Below are 12,405 nucleotides of genomic sequence, written 5' to 3'. Positions count from 1 at the left end.
GAGATTCAGAACGGATAAAGGGTTAGATGAACTGAATGATCAGATTTTGATGTTTTATTATGTTCTGAGAATAATAACTTTATTGCCAAAATGTTATTGCAAATAGAAATTGTAGAGGAAATAGTTTAAGACTGTATAATCAAGTGGTCCCAAAAGACTGAGCATTCTTTACAGTTAGAACAATGGAAGAAAATATGGAATAAAGGATTAAAATTCACATTGATGTAATGTGCCTTTTTAAGTTTAAAGAAAAAAATGAAATATTTGCTGTCAGCAGTTGAGAGCAGGGCCATGGACTATATACTGCCCGTAGGCCATATTGTGCCCACCCTTTTCTTAAAGCAACACTGAATACATTAGTAATGTATTGGCACTTTACTGCAAAAAACCAAAAACAAAACAAAATTACCACAGATCAGCTCTAAAAAAAAGTAGAACAGAAAATACTGGAAAGCAATTCTTTGACCATGCCATCATGTGGATAGGCCAGTAAAAATTATTAAAGAAAGAAAAGCAATTTCATTAGAAAAGAGCTAGTCATGTTCTGATACTGCTGATCTAAGTGCCGTATCATATATTTACCGAGGATTATCTTCTGATAGACATGTGGGCTGATTGTGAACTTGAGGATCTGGATTTTTTTCACATGTAAATAAGATATGAAAACTGTCCATAACAATGTCAGAATCAAACAAAAATCCACCAAACATTGGCCAACCGAAATGCACAATATACTTGTTGTAAGCTTTCAAAGCTCCACTAGCTTCTTCATCAAGAAAGATGTTACATACCAAACAGGAGAAAAATTGGAGATGTTAGTAAGATGCCTGCATTTTGTTGTTTCTGTCCTTAGTTAAGATGGTATGGAGAGGGTATCTTTAGCAGGCTGGTCCCTCCTCCTCTGGCCATGTGGCAATAGAGGGATTTTCAAAATCCAGGAAATGTAAAGTCTATTTGCATATCAACAAAGACTCCTCTTTTGCAATCCAATAGTCTCCATTCCAGTGAGGCCACGGGCCTCTTTGTAGGCAGAGGACAATGGATTCCTCAAGAAGTCTCCATGTTTTTCATCAGGAACATGTTGGTAGGTGTAGAGGTAAACATGCCAATCCAGTCAAAATTTGAAAAGAAAAGATGGTTTTACCTTGGTTGAAGGTTCCAGTCCATTGGCTCATTCTTCAGGGTTCCCCTGTTGCAGCTACAATGAGGTATCTCACAATCCAGAAAACATGCAGGGGTAGCTGTGTTAGCCATTTAGTAAATTCAAACAAAAATCTACTAAACAGTGATATATTTATTGGCCAATCAAAATGCACAATATATTTGTTGCAAGCTTTCGAAGCTCCACTGTTTTCTTCATCAGGCAAGATGTTACAAACCAAACAGGGGGGAAATTGGAGACGTTAGTAGGATGCCTGCGTTTTGTTCTTTCCGTCCTGAGTTAAGATGATATGGGGAGGGTATCTCCACTGTCAGAAATATGCTGAACAATAGATTTCCTTTCACAGGAGCTTGCTTTTGTAAGTTTTATACGTTTTAAATCCAGCAATCATTATGTTAATCAAATTCAAGAGTATCTGGAATGAATGCTGGGCTTTTTTATTTTAAGGTTAATGCCTGCTTTGTTTTACTAGGAAATCCTTTTTGGCAGATTTACAAGTATGTGTCAAACAAATATCTTACTCCAAAACCTGTTTTGCTTTAATCACAAGACCAACAAAATGGGTGGTTATAATTTAACATTTCTTTTGTTCTGTCTCCTCAGTGCCTGTTCCTATGCTTATCACACAAGATGCTATTCTAGTTGAAACTGTGATCCAATGAAATGGATAATATATCTCTTTATACTGCCCCTAGGTGTAATTTGACTTGACAATGCAACTTCCCAGCAAGAGATTACATTTTACTTTTGCTTGGAATGGGTGGATTCATGAGATTCTGACATGTTGATTTTTCCAGTCATTTTGTATTAGTTATGTCAATGCTTCTTAACTTTGCAAAGATTTAGTCATCTCCTTCTCTCTCTCTCTCTCTCTCTCTCTCTCTCTCTCTCTCTCTCTCCGTGAATCTGACCTACCTCACTTGGGTATTGTAAAGTGGAAAAGAGAGGAACCATATGCACAACTACCTACACCCAGTTTTGATATAAATGAAACTTATAAGCATAAAATCTTAGCATGGCTCAACCTCTAGAATCAATACTACCTACCAATGTCTGTTTGCCTTCTAGATTAAAACAAACAAACAAATGTATGATATGTGTTAAGAAAAAATCTGTACAAATCACTAAGAAACATGCATGGAATACAAATGAACAACAATGTTATATAGTTCACTCACAAATTATGAATGAATAGCTATGGTGATACCCCAATAAATCCTTGTCTAGAGGCAACATGCAATTAGCATGTTTGATCTAGTCTAAGTAAATGGGGAAAAAGCAGCAAGGAAGACACATAAAAATAAATGAATTGATGTAATAAAGAAAAGACATTGGAACAAACACATGAAGAACATTTCATCTATTATCTAAAATTATTATTATTATTATTAACCTTTATTTATAAAGCGCTGTAAATTTACACAGCGCTGTACATACAATCTTTTTAATTGGACGGTTGCCTGCCCTCAGGCTTACAATCTAAAAAGACTCGACACAAAGGGAGTGGTGGTGGGGAAGGGGCCTCTCTAGTAGGATAATACATATAAAATACAAAGCAATATAGGAAATGATTCAATAAAACAGACACCAAAAGAACATCAAATAGCAAGTGATATAAAAAGATATAAAAGAATGAAATAGCAAGTGATATTAAAAGATATAAAAGAATGAAAGGAAAGGGGGGTGTTATGAAATGGGGAAGAAATTCCATTGTTTTTAGAAATTAATTATGAGTAGTTTAAGGGTAATCAATCACTGTCAATCACTTTAAGAAATGGGTTCGGATAACATTTGACAAAGTATTATACAATGTTAGGTGGCAGTCCTGTACATTTTACATGGGAATAAGCCCCATTGTGCTCAGTTGGATGTCCTTCTAAGTACACATTCACTAGAATCCAGTTAGGTAATTAGTTAGCCACTTGGTATGGCTTCATGCAGGAAAAGAATCATAATTAACTGATTAAAAAGGGTTGTCATTTTATTCAGGAATGGCTCTGCTAAAGTTCACAGAACAAGACAAAACAAAGATAATTGCAGACAGCAAGAGGCAGATACTGGTCTGGACAGCAACTTGGATGCATCTTTACTTAGTTTTTTCTGTCAACAAATAACTCAAACTAGGTCAGAAACAGGGATGCAAGGAGACACATTTGCCTTTTATAGCACTACATCAAGGAGAGTGAAAAGGGGTATCTGTCTTTGGTCAGTCAGGATGGAATAAAAACATAAAACCCTTCCCAGAAATTACAAATAGGCAGGAGTAGGTGTGTACCCACCAACTCTGCTGTAGAAGACAAGCCCTGAGAGATCAAAGGGACAGGGTTTTATGTAAACCTTTCACCAAACCTTATCCTATTGAGGTAATGAAATCCCATGCCTTTCAGGATTTCAACTTCTTGTCCCTGATATATTTGTGACAGCTTGAAACCTTTAGTCAGAGACTTCCCATAGAAGCACACCATGATCAAGAAGCTTCCATGTATTTTTTTAACACCACTAATTTTTGGCTGCATGAAAAAGATTTCAGTGGCAGTAGTTTTGGGGGCAGAAGGGGCTGCAAAAGCACATAATACACAACCGTGCTATAAAGTATTGTGCCCCCTGCTCCTAGTTTTGCTTCTCTAATCTTGGTCCCTCATTCTTGTGTGGACTTCTGCAGTGTCAAGAAAACTGTTAAAGAAACATTTCTTCGGAATCAGAAAGAAAGAAAGAAAGAAAGAAAGAAAGAAAGTAAGTTGCAAAAAGATAATTGCAAGCATAGACTAAGAGATGCAAAAAGGATTTTGAAGAGCATATCATTGATAACATTAATACCATCCATTTTAAAACAATGAGAAGCAGGAACCCAGCTAGGGAAGTATTTGGAAGTTTGGAAGGTGAAGGACTGCTAATGAAGAATAAGGAGATTGAGAGGAACTGAATTATTTGCACCTGTCTCCAAGGGAGATAGCCACACTTGAACTGACAATCTCAAGAAGGTAATCTGAGAAACTAGGCTAATAGTGATGGCAGAATATGCCATTCTAGACCTTAATGGCAATCTAAAGACAAACAAATCACTGCACGGAGGTGGCATCTATCCAAAAATTCTTTGGACCTGGGAGATCTCAGCCTTCAGGCTCAAGGCTGAGTCCAAGAATATACTCAAGCTATGATAATGAGATTTTAGGGAGACTGTTACCCAGGCAGCACAGGCTGTATGTTCCTTGACCTGCTTTTCGACTGACTAGGAACATCTCTGTTTTGTATTGATTAAGTTTCAGTATTCTTCCAATTCATTATCAACAGTAGACACTGGGTTAGCACCAAGATAGCGTCTTTGGAATTTCTTAGAAAAGAGTAAGGGAGAATTGGGTACTGTCATTGTACTGGTGGCACCTGACCCCAAAACTCTGGATAATCTCTCACTATAGCTTCATGTTGATGCTGAATAGCACAGGTGACAAAAACAAGCTGTGGGGATCCTACATGCCAGTGGCCATGAGGTGGGATAGGAGTTCCCCAGCACTACCTTCTGGGTTTGCTTCTCCAAGAATGACCAGAACCACTGTAATACAATGCCCCCAAGTCCCATCCCAGACAGTGGTCAAGAAGGATACCACAGTCAACAGTCCTGAAATCCACCAAGAAATCCAGCAGAATGAAAAAAAAACCATCCAGTTTCCAGTGTAAGTTATCCACTAAGTAGACTAAAGCTATCTCCATACCCTAATCAAGCCCAAAGTCAAATTGAAATGTAAACTACATAATCAATGTCATCCAGAAACCCTTGAACCTAAGATGCCATCTGTCAGCTCCCTAGTAAACCAGAGGACTCATTTGGCTCCACTCTTGGATTCCAGAGATCAGCCAGGGCTTCAACAGTTTCACTTAATAGATAAATACATTGCATTTAACTACAATTAAATGCAAAATTATCAAGCATATGGTAAGACAGGTCTGGAAGAAGAACCAGCACAGCATCTGGAAAAATAAATCCTGTTTGAAGACTCATTTATACTTCTTTTAAAGTGTAAACTAGAATGTGATCCATAAAGGTTATTTTTTACTTGAACTTTCAAAAGGTCTTTGCCAAAGACTGCTGAGAAAACTTAGGCCTGTTACAGACTGCCAAAATAAAGCTGCTTTGGGTCTCATTGGAGGTATGCTGTTTAAATGATGCATGCATCCTAAGAATCCGGAAGCTGCACCAAAGCTGCACTCCAGTGCTTAGGAATGGAGTGCGGCTTTGGCACGACCTCAAGACTTGTAGGACCTATGCATCATTTAAACAGCATACCTCCAAAGAGACTCGAAGCAGCTTTATTTTGGCAGTCTGTAACAGGCCTTAGTAAGCATGGGAAACAACAGAGGTATTTTGCTAGAGCAGTAACTGGTCAAAGAAAAGGAAACTCAAAGAGTTGAAATAAATGTACATAGCAAGCAAACCAAATATAAAACTACTAAATTATTAGGCTGTTACACTAAGCTATGGTGTGATGCAATTTGGATACAATTCAGTTTACCACTCTTTAAAAAGGATATTGTAGAGTTGATAAATATGAAAAAAAATGGCAACCAAAATGATGGAACATCTCCAGTGTAAGGATGTTTTTCATTGTTAGGGTCTTTCCAGCTTAGGAAAATGGCAAGTGTGGACAACATGATAGAGGTGTGTAAAGTTATGGATATTGTGAGGAAAAGGGGGGGGGGGGTAGAGATTGTCCCCTTTCTTACATTACTCTACCTTGTACTGCCTGCATTATTCATTCAATGAAATTAACGTTCATATCTTTGTGTGGCTTCCATCTCAGCAGGGAGATGAATCCACTTTGCATTTTAGTATGAGGCAGTATCCAAGATGGTGAACTTTAGGTTCAGCACTTAGCTCCTTTAAATTTTGGACTAAAACCCAGAGTGGATTCACCACCAGCCTCACATGGAAGCCACTAGCTGCTGTGCTTTTGCAAACACCACATGGTTAATCTTTGTAATTCATTGCCCGTGCTGACCAATCGGCCATAATAAAGTTATTATTATTATTAATTCATTGCCATGAGAAGCAGTGATGACAACTGATCTAAACAGTGTTACAAAGACATTGCACAAACTAGCCTAACTAGATAAAGATCTCTACAGCTACCGCTATGTATTATCTTCACTATTTTGAGGTGCATCTGCACTGTACAAATAATGCAGTTTGACATTACTTTAAGTGCTGTAGCTCTGTCCTATAGAATCTTGGGATTTGTAGTTTTACATGATCTTTAGCTTTTTCTGCCAAAGAATGTTGGTGCCTCACAAAACTACACATCCCAGGATTCTGTAGGCCATAGCAATTAAAATGGTGTCAACTGCATTAGTTCTACAGTGTAGATGCACCTAGGGAGAGTATACCTTTCTGGGGAAGATGAGGGAAAAGGTATTGCTATTGTACTCACAAGTTGTTCATTGTGAGAACAGAAAGCTGGCCCTTTACTCTGACCCAGCAGTGCCTCTGCCTTTGTGTTAAGCCATAAAAATGGTCTTAGTTGCCATAGCACAATTGATAGTTTCAAAGGAAAAGGCAGGTGGTTTTAATTCCTGCACAACAGTGTCATATAAAAGTCAAACCAAAAGGCAAATTGAAATGGATGAAGTACAAATGATTTTTAAATACTAGAAGTACTTTCATATTATAAAGTGTAGCCCTCTGCATGTCTCATTCATAAGGAAATCCTGTTGAGTTCAAGTGCAGATGACAGTAACTTTAAGCTTGTTCCAGAAAGAAAGAACAGAAGGTGAGCAGAGTAAGTTAGATTTAAGATGAATTTTTAAAAATATCCAACACAACAGGCATATTGGCTGGAAGTCTTTTCCTGTCTCTGGTCTTAACATTTCTGTCTGTTCTCTAATCACATATTTCAAAGGAACATATGCTGCTCTGTTTTTATTTCCATGAGTATGATAACCAGTTTGGAGTTTTCCTGAAGTGTTAGTGATTTCTGAAGTAAAGGAAACTAAAATATATTTCCCCCTTCAAACCTGAACATTGTAAGTAGTATCTTAAACAGAACATAGCTACAATTTCAATATCCAACATCTTGTCGCTTAATGAAAGAGTATGTTTATATTGTTGTTATACTGAAAAGATTGAATGGGGTTAAATAACCCCAGTATGGGCTTCAGATTTTCATACATCAAGAAAAATGTTGTTCTGTTTTACATAAAAAGGAACATGAGAAGAGTACAGAGTGTTTGTTCTTTATGTTTATGTTTTCGGGGGGAAATGGGCAATGACTGATTCTTTGTTAGTCGAAGCAACATAAGTAAGAATATCTTAAATATCTTAATTGTAAAATCAAGGCATTCCTTGGTAACTGTTAAATGATAGAGTATGTTTGTGCTAGATTTAACTTTTCCATAATATGCAACAACAAGATGTTATTTTGTAATGCAAATAGTATTTTATTAATAGTGCTCATACGCTGAAATAATGTTATCACAATTGCAGGTGAGTTTCAGAAAAGAAGGCAATATCTGCTTCCAAACTGAAAATCTTTTAGAGAAAAATGTTTGTCTTGGTATTAAATTACCTAGTATTCAAATGACTTTTTCATGCCCATGTATCAAGCTAGAAATCATTTCCTGTACATGTATTACTTCATCCATATACCAATTACCCAGGAATTGGTAGATATTTATTTATTCTATTCTACGTAATAAAGAATCCTATGATTTATGGATCCCAGGCATACCAATGCCCTTCTTTGCAGGCTTTTGGGAAAGATGTGAGCAAGGAGGCTGCTATCTTTGGTCCCTGCACTCTTGGAGACTATTAGCTTGGTGGTGGTCCAGTCCAGGTCAGCCAGCTGGATAAAACCTTTAATTTTGACCCAGCTGATCCAGGGAAATTAAAAGCATACTCTCACAGAGCTGGCACCACCCTCCCTCAGATCAGATGGGGCATATGGGATTTCATTGCACATTGTGAATAGTATTCATTGAGTTTCAGGTACTGTTTTATCCATTGACTCATGGTTCAAGACACACTCCCTTCCCATCAATACCCACAACAGAGAAGAGGGAACAGTATGAGGTACAGCATGAACCAATACTTGAACTGTATGTTTTTCTTTCACCATTTGGTTAGATCCTAGTACAAAAGTAACTAAAAGTTACAGTTGCGTCACAAAAGAAGTGATTTCACCCCTCATTAAGTTACAATGTTATTAGAATTCCATTATAGTTTAATTATTGCAAACATAGTTCCAAGGAAAGACTTATTTGTAATTAGGTACTGCTGACTCTGGTTTTTTGAAGAGTTTAGCTTTGGGTCTAAGCTCTAGCAAAATAACTGAATCAATAATTGCTTGGTAAGTCATCACTTATGTAAACACCATTGATTCAATGGGTCTACTCTGCTTGGGATGCACATTTGGATTTAGATGAAAGACTCCATTTGTAGTTCTTTGGATCTCAGAGGATCTAGAAGGAAGATTTAATTTATTAATGTTGTGTGACTCAATAAATATGCCAGTTGTTAAGGTTCCATGGTGGTATTTGATATGATTATTTTATAATTTATAGGCATATTGTCCTCCTCGGGTAAGAATGATGATAAAATATACATTCTGGTCTTAACTTCTATGCTGTTGCATCTTTATTTCATTTTTCTTTAGGTACTTTAATTTTTTAAAATCTCAAATAACTTTATTCTCAAGAACTTTATTCCAGTAACTTTAGCTGTTAGCAGGAAGATGTTTGTAGACAGAACTGCCATTATCCACAGACATGGGCATAAAATTAACAAAGTCCTACCCTAATATTTCATGGGCTTTACTTCAGTTCGATAACACATTAAAACATACCTACCCTTCAAACCATGTTTGCCCAGTCCATCCAGCCCTTCATACACTTTCAGTCTTATTTCTGCTTTCCATTTCTCATGAGAAAGTCCTGATGAATGAGAACCTCCCCCAGACATCTGCACATTCTTGTGCCAGGCAATAATATTTCCTTTGAACAACTACTGAGTGTTTACATCAACGCTATGCCTCCCAGTATTCCTCAACAACATATGGTAAGTTATGTACTCTAATACTCCTATAATACCATATTAACCAATATAATAAATTAACACAATACATACACACAATGTATGACAGATTTGGTTAGATTCTGCCACACATAAACACACACACACACACACACACACACACACACAAATATGGGTATTATTGAGAGGCCAAATATTAAAAACTGCAATGATAAGATTGCTGTATTTACATGACGTTGTGATTTATGAGTCCAGATACACATAGGCTTCTCATTCTCTCCACATCACCCAGGACTTTTCTATTGTGCACACGAAACAAAAGCAAAAATTGCAATATTCTTTGAAAGTCACTAAAGCTGAATAGAGCAGAAACCAAAAGCAGTTTTTCTGGAAAAATCTTCTTTATATGTTGGATTTGTATTGGGGTTTGATTTAACTACACTAATGTGCCCATAGAACAAAAAGCTCCTGATGATTCAGTCATATGAGTCAAACCACAGAGGAAACAGAAAGCAAAATGAGTATAATTAGTTACTTATTTATAATACTTCAAAATGAAGCTAAGAAGACTGCTAATGCCATTTTCACACAAGTGTCTTTGTGAACTATTGCTCCATTCATTGAGACTTCTTCCACCCACTCTTATTTTTTTCCAGAAGCACAGAGTCCTGCCATCCCTGCATCCCTGTTTCCTGATGATGATCTGTTTACCAGAGACAAGCAGAAAGAAGCACATGAACATTTATGTTCACAGAGCTATGGACCGCAGATGTATTATTAAAAAATCCCAAGGCATTTGCAACTGCTGGATGGAATCCAATCTAGTGCTATAAACTACTTTTAAAAAACAAGTCATGTGTAACTTCATTTCTGCTTCACTGAAGTTTTAAGTTATCTTGGATCACTGAGTTTACAGACATATGTGTGAAAAGAAAAAACTAAGTAAGGTTGACAGGGGAAAGGACTAGCTGTCTTCAGAAAGGAGTGGAAAATACTTTTAGTTGCCTTTTGAATTCCAGAGGTTTGTCCTATGTTGGCATATTCATTCTTAATATAATTTGCTGTTAATATTCAGCATAATTTCAGAGAATTGACACTGAAATGCTCTCACATACATACATCTATTCAACCAACTATCCAGTTTGAAAACAAGTCCTGATACTCACTGGCACCAAAAGAATGACTTCTGGTTGACCTCTTCCATCTGACTGCAAGCCATTTCAAAGATGTGATCCATGGTTGAATTCCCTGGTCTCTCTCTCTCTCTCTCTCTCTTACTCTCTTACCAATGTGCTTAGGCAGCCTACATGGCTGTAAATGCTACCAACCTACACAGATCTGTGGCAGTCAGTATGGACTGCTAGGTATAAATAGGACATAAGTGTCTGACTTAAATCCAATTACTGGTCCTAGCTAGAGTAGTTCCATTGTATCAATGGAGCTTACATACATGTTGATTTACAATTCAGCAAATGATTCACGCTAGCTAGGACAGATAAACGGTAAATAGGTTTTACAGATACTGACTGATATCTTGTGTGAAGATGTCAGGGTGTAAAGTTACATCAGCATGCTCACACAAGGTCCAAGTGCCAGAGAGAGTGAAATAGAGGCAGAAGGGAGCTTTCCTGTTGCACCTCCTTGTCTTCTAGCCAATCAGTTCATCTTTAGTTACACTGATCTAAAACAATTTCCCTAAAAAGATAGACAACAGGTTCTATCTTTGAATAAATTTCATTCTAATGACAGTATCTGGTATTTGTTGAATGTGGTCAACAACGTTAAATCTTTAGTCCATCTCTCTGATTATTGCACACTCAAATTGATACTTTGGGATTGAGGAAGAAACTACGTTATCTCATATACCACATCCTTGCAACTGAATATTGGGAATTTTTATTTAGATAAAATGAATACTATGCTGGATTTTCTGTATACTTTTGTGGGTCTTATAGTCCCCATGGAGACCGAGGCATTTTTTGGTCAAATTAGATATTTGGGCAATGATGTAGTGGTAAATTCTGAAGTGCAGATGCTCATCATGATGGTCCCTACGCTCAGGTCTCCAAGGAGAATCCAAAAATGTAGGTAGTGTGTTGATTCATATGAACAAACCAGTACTATTAGCAAGCCTGTAAAAATTAATGTTCAAATCACCACCAAATACTTTGGATTACAACAAGGATAACTCATTATTTCTGGGGAAAATCAGTTTCCCAGCATTGTTGGCACTGAATCTAAACTCAGAGGGAACAAGAAAGCTGAAGGTTGTAGGGAGATGGCACTATTGTCTCTTCTAATGACAAAGACCAGGCTCTAAAAATATGTGAGACCTGGCTCCATTACACCAGGAGCCAAGAGAGTTAGCTTGAAAATAAGAAGTGATGAAAGGCCAAATATCACCCACAATTACCTATAGCATTGATCAGAAAATACTAGGGGAAATCTATGTTTTTGTAACTGAAACATTAAAGTGAAATCAAACAGGGGAAAAGAATGAAGTGCAGGATTAAGTCATAAATGAAGGGAAACTGGAAGGGGAAGTCTACATGAGAAATCAAAAAGCCGAAAAAATGGGACGTAGACATGATATTTATGAAGGAACCAAAAAAAGGATCAGCAGACATCCAAGGACCAGGCAAAACAGCTGATAGATGAGGCAAGAGATTTCACAAGGGCCAGTCTACATCTATTCCACAGGAAGAATTTTACAGGTTTGACCAGAAGGTTTATTTTGTCTAGTTGCCAGAAAATTATAAACTTCTCCAAACAGAATCTGAATTATTCTTGCTGTTTGTGTTTATTCATATATTATCATAATAGTAATGTGTGCATGAAGATTTCACATGGAAGTGTTCGTTTTGAATGTTCCTGTCTGTTCTCTCTATGCCTGTTCTCCTGTGTCTGCTAATTAATTATATTCTGATAGCAAGAGAAGTTGGTCTCATATGGTGATACTGGTGTCTGATTTTTGAATCCTTAGTTTCCAGATATTTCATACATTTCAGATTCCATTTAAATAGCCACTTTTTAGATTGTTAACTTAAAAGCAGTATCCAGAAATTTGCCCATACCAACCAAATTCATTCAATATAAAGCTTCAGAAGTACAGACATAGGTCTAATCTGCACCATAGAATTAATACTACTTGATACAACTTTAACTGTCATGGCTCCATCCTATGGAATCCTAGGATTTGTAGTTTGTTGGGCACTAGAGCTCT

This window comes from Sceloporus occidentalis, unplaced genomic scaffold, assembly GCF_023333645.1.
Source record: "Sceloporus occidentalis isolate IW3139 unplaced genomic scaffold, rSceOcc1.0.p SCAF_3, whole genome shotgun sequence".
Lineage (NCBI taxonomy): Eukaryota > Metazoa > Chordata > Lepidosauria > Squamata > Phrynosomatidae > Sceloporus > Sceloporus occidentalis.
The sequence above is the reverse complement of the archived record's forward strand: the minus strand, read 5'-3'. Positions refer to the sequence as shown.